Source organism: Bos indicus, chromosome 7 (genome assembly GCF_029378745.1).
Source record: "Bos indicus isolate NIAB-ARS_2022 breed Sahiwal x Tharparkar chromosome 7, NIAB-ARS_B.indTharparkar_mat_pri_1.0, whole genome shotgun sequence".
Classification (NCBI taxonomy): Eukaryota; Metazoa; Chordata; class Mammalia; order Artiodactyla; family Bovidae; genus Bos; species Bos indicus.
In genome coordinates, this window is record NC_091766.1 from 105,278,174 (window position 1) to 105,293,920 (window position 15,747).

Below are 15,747 nucleotides of genomic sequence, written 5' to 3' on the forward strand. Positions count from 1 at the left end.
AGCAATCAGAGAAGAAAAAGAAATGAAAGGAATAAAGATCAGAAAATAAGAGGTAAAGCTCTCACTCTTTGTGGATGACATGATACTGTACACAGAAAACCCTAAAGACAGTATCAGAAAATTACTAGAGCTAATCAGTGAAATAGCAAAGCTGCAGTATACAAAATCAATACACATAAATTATTTGCATTTCTATATACTAGGGACTTCCCTTGTAGCTCAGTTGGTAAAGAATCTTCCTACAATGCAGGAGACCTGGGTTCAATTCTTGGGTTGGGAAGAGCCCCTGGAAAAGGAAATGGCAACCCATTCTAGAATTCTTGCCTGAAGAATCCCCTGGAGCCTGCCAGGCTCCTCTGACCATGGGGTTGCAAGACTCAGACATGACTTAGCAACTCAACTACTACTACTACTATATACTAACAATGAAAAAGAAGAAAGAGAAATTAAGAAATCAATCCCATTCACCATTGCAACAAAAAGAATTAAATATCTAGGAATAAATTTACCTAAGGAGACAAAAGAACTGTACACAGAAAATTATAAGACACTGATGAAAGAAATAAAAGATGACATAAACATATGGAGAGATATTACATGTTCCTAGGTAGGAAGAATCAATATTGTGAAAATGACAATACTACCAAATGCAGTCTACAGATTCAATGCAATACCTATCAAATTATCAATGGCATTTTTCACAGAACCAGAACAAAACATTTCCCAATTCATATGGAAACAAAAAAGACCCCAAATTTCCAAAGCAGTCTTGAGAAAGAAGAATGGAGCTGGAGGAATCAGCTTTCTGACTTCAGATTATACTACAAAGCTACAGTCATGAAGATAGTATGGTAGTGGCACAGAAACTGAAATATAGACCAATGGAACAAGATACAAAGCTCAGAAATAAACCCCTGCACCTATGGGTACCTAATTTTTGACAAAGAAGGCAAGAGTGTACAGTGGGGACAAAGACAGCCTCTTCAATAAATGGTGCTGGGAAAACTGGACAGCTACATGTAAAAGAATGAAATTAGAACACTTCCCAACACCATACACAAAGATAAACTCAAAATGGATTAAAGACCTCAGTGTAAGACCAGAAATTATAAAACTGTTAGAGGAAAACATAGGCAGAACCCTCGATGACATAAATCAAAGCAAGATCCTCTATGCCCCACCTCCTAGAGTAATGGAAATAAAAACAAAAGTAAACAAGTCGGACCTGATTAAACTTACAAGTTTCTGCACAGCAAAAGAAACTATAAGCAAGGTGAAAAGACAACCCTCAGAATGGGAGGAAATAATAGCAAATGAAACAACTGATAAAGGATTAGTTTCCAAAATATACAAGCAGCTCATACAACTCAAAGACAGAAAAACAAACAACCCATTCAAAAAGTGGGAAAAAGACCTAAACAGACATTTCTCCAAAGAAGACCTACAGATGGATAACAAACACAGGAAAAGATGCTCAACATGGCTCATTATTAGAGAAATGCAAATCAAAACCACAATGAGATATCACCTCACACCGGTCAGAATGGCCCTCATCAAAAAGTCTACAAACAATAAATGCTGGAGAGTGTGGAGAAAAGGGAACACTCTTGCACTGTAGGTGGGAATGTAAATTGATAGAGCCACTATGGAAGACAGTATGGAGATTCCTTTAAAAACTAGGAATAAAAGCACCATATGACCCAGCAACTCCACTCCTAGGCATACTCCCTGAGGAAACCAAAATTGAAAAAGACACATGTACCCACTGTTCATTGCAGCACTATTTACAATAGCTACAACACAGAAACAACCTAGATATCCATCAACAGATGAGTGGATAAAGAATTGTGGTACATATATACACAATGGAATATTACTCAGCCACAAACAGGAATGGATTCGAGTCAGGTCGGATGAGATGGATGAACCTAGAACCTATTATGCAGAGTGAAGTGAGTCAGAAAAAGAAAGATAAATATCTTATTCTTTGGCTACGGTTTTTCCAGTGGTCATGTATGGATGTGAGAGTTGGACTGTGAAGAAAGCGGAGTGCTGAAGAATTGATGTTTTTGAACTGTGGTGTTGGGAAGACTCTTGAGAGTCCCTTGGACTGCAAGGAGATCCAACCAGTCCATTCTAAAGGAGATCAGTCCTGGGTGTTCTTTGGAAGGACTAATGCTAAAGCTGAAACTCCAATACTTTGGCCACCTGATGTGAAGAGTTGACTCATTGGAAAAGACTCTGATGCTAGGAGGGATTGTGGGCAGGAGGAGAAGGGGACGACAGAAGATGAGATGGCTGGATGGCATCACTGACTCGATGGACATGAGTATGAGTAAACTGTGGGAGTTGGTGATGGACAGGGAGGCCAGGAATGCTGCAATTCATGGTGTCGCAAAGAGTCGGACACGACTGAGGGACTAAACTGAACTGAATACACATGTACAGAATATAGAAAAATGGTACTGAAGAATTTGTGTACAGGGCAGCAATGGGGAAACAAACATAAAGAATAGACTTATGGACATGGGCAGAGGAGAGGAGTAGGTTAGATGTATGGAAAGAGTAACATGGAAACTTACATTACCATAGGTAAAATAGATAGCCAATGGGAATTTGCTGTATGACTCAGGAAACTCCAACAGCCTAGAGGGGTGGGATGGGGAGGTAGATGGGTGGGAGGTTCACAAGGGAGGGGATATATGTATACCTATGGCTGATTCATGTTCAGGTTTGATAGAAAACAGCAAAATTCTGTAAAGCAATTATCCTTCAAGAAAAAGTAAATTTAAAAAAATCTTATATAACTAAACTGCTCATTCCATATATAAAAGTCAACAAAAAGTTAAAAATGTTTTATTTTGTGAATTCCTAGTTTCTCTGTAGTTTATGAGCTGACCAACGCAGTTGCATCCCTTTCTCTAATGGAGACAACAGTGAACAGCAGTCTGTCTGAAACATGAATGTAGATCTGACTCCAAAATCTTTTGACTATGAATATGAATCCGTTACGCTCAACAGTCAAAGGCAGTGTTCATTATGGATATTAAGATACTGCTTTATTATGTAAAAGCATTATAAATTAAAATAACAACCCATTCATATGTACAAGTCAGAAGTCAGTTATACTTTTTCAGAATAATCACTGCTTACTTCATTAGAGTTACTTCATTAGACTGCTACCACGTACAGCTTATATATGGAATTTCTTAGTAAAAATTTGATTACTAATTTTGGCACATTAATAGTCCCAGTTTAAAAAATATATCTCATCCTTGACCCCCTATTAATTTGGTGAGATTTTTCTATTATGTAAAATGAGCTAATTAAGGGTAAAAATTTTGTAACGTTTTTCAACCTCACTCACAAAAGGTTGCAATTATGACATAAGATAAATGTAACAAAATTTACGGCATTTTGGTGTGTTTTTTTTCTTTCTTGAAAGGTGACCACACAGAAAACAAAAATAAAATATAGCCACTATCATCACCAATTTCCAGAAGTTCAAAATGCTTTTACCTTTGCTGTTTGCTATAAATTCATTTAGACTAGAATTGCATAAAGCAAAATTTGAATCTTATTTTAGAAGTCAGTGATGGGGAACTAATGTTATATTTGGTCTGTTATATTAATTAAAAAGGGAGGCCATTCACTGATGTGGCTCTAATACCTTGGCTGCTTACTGTAAGCAAACCAAAAACTAAGCCTGTAAAAGCCTCAAGGCTGTGAAATCAAAATGCTAAGGATAACTAAGTCCAAACGTCTGGGAGGACACAAGCTATAGCCAATCAACAATTTTCTTACTTCTCTTCTACCTTCTTTATACAACAGTCGCTCTCAGAGTTTCGGTCAGGTGAAACTTTAGAAACCACTTCGGTTTGGGCACTGCCGAGTCAAAAAGATTTTCGCTCAAACAAATTCTTAAAATTTAAAATATACCTCAGTTCATCTCTCCACAATTCTGGTATCCAGAGAAGGGACCGAAGGAGGGCCCTGAGGGTCGCCAGGAGCAACTAGCAACCAGGCTGGGGTTCCTTTAAGCTGTCTGAGAGCCCCGCTTTCTCGCTGCCTCGGAATGGTTCGTAATTAAACTCTCAGATACCAGATTTTAGCTCTGCAGCCTTTGCATAATGAGCTTTCAGACTTAATTTGAGCACTTCTTTTTCCAGACTGGGTCCAGAAACCACTTAAGTCTAACTACGTCGGACGCAAAAGTCAGACTGTTTCCGGGTCAGACGGGGGTCCAACTTAGAAACTGAACTGGTTCCGGGGTCAGACTGAGTCCGACGTAAAATCCGGCTGGGTCAAAGTCAGTCCAAATTAAAGCGAACTGGTTGTAGTGTGAGGCCTCAAGTAGATTAAAATTTGTTTTCAGGCTGAACCGGCAGTTTAAATTTACCACAGATAATCTTGAATTACGGTGGCTGCAGTGCGGGAAGTTAAACTGTCTCAGCTAAGCTTATCTGTTACTGAAGTACCCTAGAGAAAAGCATTTTCCTCTACGTCACTTTTATTATTACTTTATAATGTACTTTATATTATTATTATTTATAACGGTGTAAAAGCAAATTGTTACTAAGTAATTTCCATTTTCTTTGTACTGTAGACTTTTTTTTTTTTTTTTAAGTAAATTGGAATCAAATTAAGTATCTTTGAGGAAGCAGGGAATTGTCTTTCAGAGTACTTGTGCGTGTGTCCCTTGCCAGTGCGTGCCCGCTCTAAGTCGCTTCAGTTACGTCCGACTCTTTGTGACCCCATGGACTCCAGCCCGCCAGGCTCCTCTGTTCATGAGATTCTCCAGGCAAGAATATTGGAGTGGGTTGCCATTTCCCTCCCTAGGAGAAGGCAATGGCATCCCACTCCAGTACTCTTGCCTGGAGAATCCCATGGGTGGAGGAGCCTGGTGGGCTGCAGTCCATGGGGTTGCGAAGAGTCGGACGTGACTGAGCGACTTCACTTTTTTCACTTTCATGCATTGGAGAAGGAAATGGCAACCCACTCCAGTATTCTTGCCTGGAGAATCCCAGAGACAGAGGAGCCTAGTGGGCTGCCGTCTATGGGGTTGCACAGAGTCGGACACGACTGAAGCGACTTAGCAGCAGCAGTAGATCTTCCCAACCCAGGAATCGAACTTGGTCCCTTGTGCCTCCTGCATTGGCAGGAGGGTTTTTTAAATCACCAGTAGCCCACCTGGGAAGCCCTTTTCAGACTATGGGGCGGGGTGGGGGGGGGGGGCGCGGCGGGAATACCTACCCTTTAAATATGTCACAATCTCATGTACACACTGCTATGCTTAAAATGGATGCGCAACAAGGATGTCCTGTATGGAACTTTCCTCAATGTAATGTGGTAGCCCAGATGGGAGGGGAGTTTGGGGCAGAAGGAATACATGTATGTGTATAGCTGAGTGCCTTTCCTGCTCACCTGAAACTATCATAACATTGCTAAGCAATTATACCCCATAACTATATATATATAAAGAAGAGAATAGGAGAATAGGACACAGATTGAAAGAGAAACAACAGCACAGAGAGATCTAAGGTCTTGTTGAAGGTACAGCGAGAAGGGGCTATTTACAAGCAATGGCGAGAGGCAACAGAGGAAACCAACTCTGCCCTCAACTTCATCTTGAATTTCAGCCTACAGAAGCTGAGAAAATTATTTTACGTTGTTTAAATCCCTAGTCTGGGTTATGTTGTTACGGCAGCCCTGGCAAGCTAACACAAAAACATTAGGTGGGGTAGTGATTCTTTTGGTTATGAGAATAAGAAAAATTGATTTTATTTATTAGAGGTACAAAACATAGATTTATAAGTAAATAAAGAATGAAAATATAAAAGACAAAATTCACATAGGATTTTGAATTCTTTTTATATTAATACACCACATATTATTTGTTTATACACAAACCCAGTTATGTGTATATTTTACATTCCTTGAAAAAGGAGGCAACTTCAAACCTGTAATAAATATTTAATATGTCCAAAAATGTATTTGAGTGTTTAAACTTTGGTGGATAAATGGTTGTCCAGAACAGTGCTTTAAAAATTGCTATTAGTCTTTAAAAACAGTAAGTTTGGGAGATAAAACAAGATTTGTCATATAAAAAAGTCACACTCTACCATGACAGATAAAAATTGTCATAAGAAAATATTTTATTAAATAAAATATTATAAATTACAGTTTAAGAAAATAATAGATTATCACACCTTGACTTTTTGGTCTAAAAATCTGGTGTTTATTACAGAAGGATTTGTTGTTTTAATTGTGCTTCACTTCCAGAATTCCAAAATTAATGGTGAATATTCAACACATAATGTCATAAAGAGTGTGCAATCTTCCCTCCTCTGCTAATTGATGGTGTCATTATTAGTGGCATATTTCCTTTAAATATGTGACCAAAAATCTGTCATGAAGACACACCCCACTTTTTTTCCTACTCTTTAACAAGGTCATGTTACTCAAACACACTACATTGTGACATCTCTGATTACATGTAAAGAACATTTTCACAAATTGTCATTTTATTTATTAAATTTCATATGTCCTTAAATTAAGCTTTTTGCCATTGAACTATTGGACTTTAAACACAAAATTGGTAATGGAAAATTCTTTTCAGAATCTTAATATTTTTGAAGTTTTACTGTAGAAGTTTTAAAATAAATCCAAAAGTAGGGAGAAAAATGAAATTCAAGTACCAATTGTTTAGTCAATCAGGTGTGTCCGACTCTTTTGTGACCCCGTGGATTGTAGACGCCCTGCTCTTCTGTCCATGGGATTTCCCAGGCAAGAACACTGGAGTGGGTTGCCATTTCCTTCTCCAGGGGATCTTCGGATCTTCGCAACCTAGTACTTTATTTTTCTATTGCTACAGTAACACACACACACACACACAACCTGTGGTTTAAAGCAACATGCATGTATGCTGTCGCTTCAGTCATGTCTGACTCTTTGCGACCCCATAGACCTGCTAGGCTCTTCTGTCCATGGGATTTTCCCATAAGAATACTGGAGTGGTTTGCCATTTCCTTCTCCATAAAGCAGCATGGGTCATTATTTTAATAGCTCTAGATGTCAGAAGTCAGTAATGGATCTCGTTGGGTTAAAAATAAGGACTGTATTCCCTCCCTGGGAATCTTGGGGAGAATCTGTTTTCTTATCTTTTAAGCGCCAAGAGGTTCCTGCAGCTTCATCATGTCATTTTTCTATCTCCAAAGCCAGCAACAGCAGGCCAAGTCTTTTTCATGTTGCTATCTCCCTCATTTTTATCTGTCTGCTTTACTTTTACATTTCTGAGGATACTTAGGATAGCAATGCATTGATTTACTCCCCCTCCTCCTCACACCACCCTACTGCAGGGTCTTGCAGGATAATTCTTCCATCTCAAGATCAGTTGATAGGTAAACTACCACCTCAACCTTAATTATCCCTTGCCATATTACAAGATATTCACAAGTTTCAAGGATTAAGATCTGGAGCTCTTTGGAGGGGTAGGGTTGGTCATTTTTCTGCCTCCTATGCCTACTACAGTGATCAATTTTTGCCATTATATCTATGTCCTTTCCCCCCATACCCAAACTTTTTTCTTTATGTGTTCATTTGCTTCAGTTTTATTTTTAAGCCAATCTCAGACTTCACTTCACTCTACAGATACACAGTTCTGTGTGTAGCTCAGAATGTAAGGACATTTTGTTTAAACATAATCAAAACAAAATAATAATTCTATGTTGTTACTGTTCAGTCATCCAGTCATGTCCGACTCTTTGTGACCCCATGGACTGCAGCACACTATCTTCTAATGTTTCCTCATTATCTCAAAAATGTCTTCTGCAATCCATGAGAGAATTATGGTCACAATAAGTTTCATATGTTTTATTTGGTTGTTCTGTGTCTTAAATTTCCTTTATAACCATTCCCCATCTGTGTTTTTTTTCTTTCATGTCATATAATGGTTGATGCTGCTTAATTGTGTACTCCTTAGAATTTCCCAGACTCTAGATTAGGCTGATACAGCTTCATAGCGCGGGCTTTCCTGATAGTTCAGTTGGTAAAGAATCCACCTGCAATGCGGGAGACCCTGGTTTGATCCCTGGGTTGGAAAGATCCCCTGGAGAAGCAAAGGCTACCCACTCCATAGTTTAATATGAACCTTTATTCTTTATTGGGGCTTCCCTAGTGGCTCAGACAGTAAAACATTTGTTTGCAATGCAGGAAACCTGGATTCGATCCCTGGGTTGGGAAGATCCCCTGGAGAAGGAAATGACAGCCCATTCCAGTATTCTTGCCTGGAAAATCCCATGGACCACGGAGCCTGGTAGGTTACCGTCCATGGGGTCGCAAAGAGTCGGACACAACTGAGCGACTTCACTTTCACGCTATTCCTTATATTGCCTATAAACTGATACTTAGATTCATGTGTTACTTGTTCCTCCTCCTTACACCCATCCTTTCGATAATATATAATTGTAGTGTGTATAGTTCATATTGTATCACATTAGGTAATACATGTTGTGATTGTCTCACTTTTAGTGCTTTAAGAATGATTAATAAATTCAGGAATTGTCAGCCTGATCTATCTATTATAGAGTTCCTCATTAACTGTTTACCTAATGACTTCAGTTGATAATAGTTACCTAGGTATTTTCACACTACTTTTCAGGACCTTCCTCTGTCATCACATCTAACACTGTTCAGTGTTCTATGAAGATTCATTTATGTGTACTTTCCAGGGATTTAATTAGTGGGAAAAAGGAGGTACATTGGTAGCTATCTTATCTGTCTACAGAAATGTAAGGCTATTAACTTATTTCTCCACTATTTGCCACCTTGACTTTGAGTTTCTAATCCATCACAGTTTTGATGTTTTCAAAGGGAATACAGCGATATGACTGATAACCTTTACAGAGATAATATTCCTGATACTGTTACAGAGAATGTTGGAATTCCTATTGTGTGTGATGGGACGTAGCTAATATTTTGTTTTCTTTGAGCATCTCCACAGAAACTGAATCCAGAGAAATTTTTTTGAAAAATATTACCTTTGTTTATATCATATGATTTAATCTCTTTTAAAAGATACCATTATCTTTATATAAGAAAAGATCAGATGATTATATGTTTCTTTTTTTTAATATCTAAAATATGCCAAGGTCTTTCACACTATATTGCAGCAAAATTCTAGTTACATACTCTAATTATCTGATTAGTATAAGTATTGTACATGAAAACCGTGTACTAGGACATATAATTCATAGTGAAGAGGTATTATTAATTGGCATCTATAATGTCTGTGTTTATGCTTTACCTTGTTACTAAACAAGTATAGATTAATCATTTTATAAATATAGAGGTTTCAAAAGTCTTATATTGTGGACACTAATTTGATGGTCAAAAAAAAAGAATGAGCATATTAATCAGTTAATGACTTTTGTCATGAAAGCTATTTTTTGAATTGCCTCAGAAGAGAATAAATTTATTTTATTTTATGAGTAGTTAAGCAAGAACTCATTAGTGTAACACTTGATCTTCCAAATTTTCTTGAACATGTTATATAGTAGTCCCTAGAGTTTGCATTCCTATTTCTTATTCTTGATTATAAACATTATAATGTAAGGTGAGTAGTCTAATATTTTCAACAAAACCTTTGAAATCAGTTTGATAAGTAAATCACTTGTTCAGTAACCAATCCTTTATATGAGAAAAAGAAAAAAAACCCTATATTTGATCATATATTCTAAACATTCAAAATATACTTTAGTCCATGTGCATGTTCATATGTCAGTATTAAGCATGTGCGACTGATTTTTATTAATCTTTCAAATGCTCATGTCTTTTAGTGTGCTTCCTATTTGACTGTAACACACATCAGAAATATTTTAGAAGTCTTATTCCATTCTTTATGATTGTGAAACATCACAAAGATTCCCTGTGTGACAACTCACATGCTGCTAAGTCGCTTCAGTCGTGTCCGACTCTGTGCGACCCCATAGATGGCAGCCCACCAGGCTCCCCCGTCCCTGGGATTCTCCAGGCAAGAACACTGGAATGGGTTGCCATTTCCTTCTCCAATGAATGAAAATGAAAAGTGAAAATGAAGTCACTCAGTCATGTCCGACTCTTAGCGACCCCATGGACTGCAGCCTACCAGGCTCCTCTGTCCATGGGATTTTCCAGGCAAGAGTACTGGAGTGGGGTGCCATTGACAACTCACATAAATACCCACAATACTACATATTTGTCCTATGGTAGTAAATATTTGCTTTGTTCAATCTTTAGCATTCATTTCTACTCTTAAAGTTTTCACAACATTGTGTTTTTGAGGAATCTTTGTACAGTGCCTGGATCATGATACAAAAACAAACGTATTAAGTTGATTTATTAAAACTTAAAATATTCCAAAAAGGCCATTAATTAATAATATTTGGGCTTCCCTGGTGGCTCAGAGGTTAAAGCATCTGCCTGTAATGTGGGAGACCCGGGTTCAACCCCTGGGTTGGGAAGCTTCCCTGGAGAAGGAAATGGAAACCCACTCCAGTATTCTTGCCAGGAGAATCCCTTGGAGAGAGGAGCCTAGTAGGCTACAGTCCACAGGGTCGCAAAGAGTTGGACACAACTGAGCCACTTCACTTTCCAGTATTTAACATTTATTACTAAAGTCCAACTTTGTAACTAAATTAAAATTTCTAGTGTCTCTTTCCATATTCCCCTGCCTCCAGAGCATCCATTCTAAAGAGTGAATAGCAAGTAGGATACATAATATACTTCTTAGCCACCTAAAAAAATTCAACTTACCTTCTATGACTCTGTTCACTATCACTTTTACCGCCTTAAATTACTCCCACAAGTAACCCCTAATTTTCTGTATGCACTTAAAGTCAAGATGGACTGTGCTTACAAAGTCCCTTGCTGCTAAGTCACTTCAGTCGTGTCCGACTCTGTGCGACCCCATAGACGGCAAAGTCACTTATTATACTCTTATTTCCTAAAACATTGAGCCCAAGAACAAATTATCCTTGCTCATATGCAGTTTTGTTTTCTTTCTACATTTACTACTATCTAAAATTACCATATTCTTTTTCTGTTGTTGTTCTTAGGAGGTAATAATTTAGTAGTTTATTAGCTATATTCTGTACTTTCAAATCCCTCCACATCTCAATAAACCCATGCCTGCACCAGAATATTTCTGTGAGAAGAGGGACTTTGTCTATCTGTTTTATTACCTTATCCTCCAGTTCTGAAAGCAGTGTTTGGCACAGGAGACATATTAAGTAAACATTTCCTTAATGCTTAGTCTTTGAGATTAATGCATACTTATTTTTCTTCGTTTTCAGTAGTGCTACATGTATCCTTTTAGGTGTAGTGTATCTAGTTCTCCTCACTATTGAGTTTTCATCCTGTGACATTATTGACTTCTGTATTTTTCTATTTGTTCAAGCAGACAGAATTTTCGGAGCACATTAGTTAGTCAAGACCATTTTGAGTTCCTTCTCACTTCCATTGTAACATGTTGTCTTTGTATATAATGCCAGGCATACCTGATCCTTTGTTCTCTTGAAATTGCAGGTGTAAACTCAGTTAAATGAGAAATTGAATGCCCTCTTGCTCGCTTCTTTGTTTTGCTTGCTGAGTCTGTCTAAAACTATTTTGAGATGTAGACGACTAACACGTGGTTCTGCTAAACTCACAATAGATAGCATTTTTGACATAATCTAAAATTCATGGATAGCTTTTTAAATGAGCAAAATTATTTATCTTATTTCAACTGAAAGTGAAGTTTGCTCAGTCCCGCTCCTTGTGAATTCATCATAGTCCATGGAATTCTCCAGGCAAGAATACTGGAGTGGGTTGCCATGCCCTCCTACAGGGGATCTTCCCAACCCGGGGATTGAACAGAGCTCTCCCACGTAGCGAGTGGATTTTTTATCAGCTGAGCCACCAAGAAAGCACTTTATTTCAACTATCTTATCCTAATTTTGTTTTGAAGCAGTTCTGCTTATCATGAACAATATTTGATTTTCAGTTCTATTTAACTTCAACAAGGTACACTGCTATCATTTTCAAACTAGAATTAATTTATGGATAGTTTTGATGACTGTTTCTTGACATCTATAATGAACTTTTTCTTTTTAATAGTGCCTTCTTGTATCCCTGAAATTATAATTTAACATTTGAAAACCACAAAACCACCAATGCCACCTTATGTCGAACAATATAATATTGCTATTACTCGTTTACATTTTATGTACAACAGTGTCCAACATAATGAGTGTTTCATCATACTAAAGATGACTTTGACTAGGAAATAATAACAATAAAATAGAATTCTGATGACTATACTGTCTCAGTTTGATTTTCAGACTGTGATGAAATTTATAGCCTTTTATCATTTCCATTTTAGATGTTGATAACTTTCTGAAACATTTTATTTAGATTTAACCAAAAGTTGCAGCATATTTCTCAAAGTATTCAGGTTCTAAGTATTTCCCTTAGTACAGTCCTTTTATTTTTCTTCTTTTTTCCTTCTTCATGGAAAATAAAATTTAAATAATATATAATCTTATTATATTTTCTGGACAAAATAACTGATCAAGATGTACAATAAGAGAGATTCTATGGGAATTAAGATCATTTTCAGGAAGAGAAACATATTTATATGTTTTATATATGAAGGATATAGTGCATTCATGATGGAAAGAGGAAAAATATACAGATGCCATTTTTTCCTTCCACAGATTACAGATATGAGATTCCAATAAAATACCAATTAGGTTATTTTTGTAACTTGTCAAAAAATACAGGATTACATCTGATAAAGGAAGAGATATATTAGCTAAGACTATTAGTAATAATGTGGAACTTTCCCTACCAAAAAATAATAATAGTACATATTATATAAAGTTAAAAACATGATATTTTTAAAATAGTGTGTAAGTATCATCTTCCAGATTAATGGAAAGAATATATATTAGAAACTGATCATAATATAGTTAAAAGTAGTCTGAAGAATATACATTAAAAAGTAAGCAATGGGTTTGCTTTAAGAAATTTAAGAAACTGAAATTATTTTTTTTTTTCTTCCAATTTTATTTTATTTTTAAACTTTACATAATTGTATTAGTTTTGCCAAATATCAAAATGAATCCTCCACAGGTATACATGCGCTATTTACTTTTCTGTTTTTAAATTATCTACCAGAAGTGTATATTGCCTTAATAAGAAAAGAAAACCCATGTTCTCAAAATTAAAAGAAAAAAAGTTTAGTTTTTATAAAAAGTGATAATAATAGAATATAAACCATACGAAAATGCTGATAATAAAGTGTGAATCTGACTCCAAGGAAAAATAAGTTCTTTGTATTTTTTTGTAAAATATTTCATCATTCGCTGTTATTTGATCATTGAAAAAGCAAGAGAGTTCCAGAAAAACATCTACTTTTGCTTTATTGACTACACCAAAGGCTTTGACTGTGTGTATCATAACAGTGGAAAATTCTTAAAGAGCTGGAATACCAGACCACCTGACCTGTCTCCTGACAAATCTGTAGGCAGGTCAAGAAATAACAGTTTGAACTGGACATGGAACAACAGACTTGTTCCAAATCGGGAAAGGAGTATATCAAGGCTGTATATTGTCACCCTGCTTATTTAACTTATATGCAGAGTACATCATGAGAAATGCTGGGCTGGATAAGGCACAAGCTAGAATCAAGATTGCTGGGAGAAATATCAATAACCTCAGATATGCATATGACACCACCCTTATGGCAGACAGTGAAGAAGAACTAAAGAGCCTCTTGATGAAAGGGAAAGAGGAGAGTGAAAAAGTTGGCTTAAACTCAGCGTTCAGAGAACTAAGATCATGGCATCCGGTCCCATCACTTCATGGCAAATAGATGGGGAAACAGTGGCTGACTTTATTTTTCTGGGCTCCAAAATCACTGCAGATGGTGATTGTAGCCATGAAATTAAAAGATGCTTGCTCCTTGGAAGAAAAGCTATGACAAAACTAGACAGCTTATTAAAAAAACGGAGACATAACTTAACCACCAAAGTCCATATAGTCAAAGCATGGTTTTTCCAGTGGTCATGTATGGAATGTGAGAGTTGGACTAAAGAAAGCTGAGCACCGAAGAATTGATACTTTTGAACTGTGGTGTTGGAGAAGACTCTTGAGAGTCCCTTGAACTGCAAGGAGATCAAACCCGTCAATCCTGAAGGAAATCATTTCTGGGTGTTCATTTGAGGGACTGGTGCTGAAGCTGAAACTCCAATACTTTGGCCACCTGGAAAAGACACTGATGTTGGGAATGACTGAAGGTGGGAGGAAAAGGGGACAACAGAGAATGCGATTGTTGGATGGCATCACAAATGCGATGGACATGAGTTTGAGTAAGCTCTGGGAGTTGGTGATGGACAGGGAAGCCTGGCACGCTGCAGTCTGTGGGACTGCATAGAGTTGGACATGACAGAGGGACTGAACTGAACTGATAATTAGATTTGCTTTGGATTTAAAACATCTAATTGAATTTAACCTAAGTTATCACATGAAGATCTTTTTTGTATAGTTCTTCTGTGTATTCTTGCATCTCTTCTTAATATCTTCTCCTTCTGTTAGGTTCATACCATTTCTGTCCTTTATCGAGCTCATCTTTGCAGGAAATGTTCCTTTGGTATCTCCGATTTTCTTGAAAAGATCTCTAGTCTTTCCCATTCTGTTGTTTTCCTCTGTTTCTTTGCATTGATAGCTGAAGAAGGCTTTCTTATCTCTTCTTGCTATTCTTTGGAACTCTGCAATTCAGATGTTTATATCTTTCCTTTTCTCCTTTGCTTTTCACTTCTCTTCTTTTCTCAGCTCTTTGTAAGGTCTCCCCAGACAGCCATTTTGCATTTTTGCATTTCTGTTCTATGGGAATGGTCTTGATCCCTGTCTCCTGTACAATGTCACAAACCTCATTCCATAGTTCATCAGGCACTCTATCTATCAGATCTAGGCCCTTAAATCTATTTCTCACTTCCACTGTATAATCATAAGGGATTTGATTTAGGTCATACCTGAATGGTCTAGTGGTTTTCCCTACTTTCTTCAATTTAAATCTGAATTTGGCAATAAGGAGTTCATGGTCTGAGCCACAGTCAGCTCCTGGTCTTGTTTTGCTGACTGTATAGAGCTTCTCCATCTTTGGCTGCAAAGAATATAATCAATCTGATTTTGGTGTTCATCTGGTGATGTCCATGTGTAGAGTCTTCTCTTGTGTTGTTGGAAGAGGGTGTTTGTTATGACCAGTGCATTTTCTTGGCAAAACTCTATTAGTCTTTGCCCTGCTTCATTCCGTATTCCAAGGCCAAATTTGCCTGTTACTCCAGGTGTTTTTTGACTTCCTACTTTTGCATTCCAGGCCCCTATAATGAAAGGACATCTTTTTTGGGTGTTAGTTCTAAAAGCTCTTGTAGGTCTTCATAGAACCGTTCAACTTCAGCTTCTTCAGCTTTACTGGTTGGGGCATAGACTTGGATTACTGTGATATTGAATGGTTTGCCTTGGAAACGAACAGAGATCATTCTGTTGTTTTTGAGATTGCATCCAAGTACTGCATTTCGGACTCTTGTTGACCATGATGGCCACTCCATTTCTTCTGAGGGATTCCTGCCCACAGTAGTAGATATAATGGTCATCTGAGTTAAATTCAACCATTCCAGTCCATTTCAGTTCGCTGATTCCCAGAATGTTGACATTCACTCTTGCCATCTC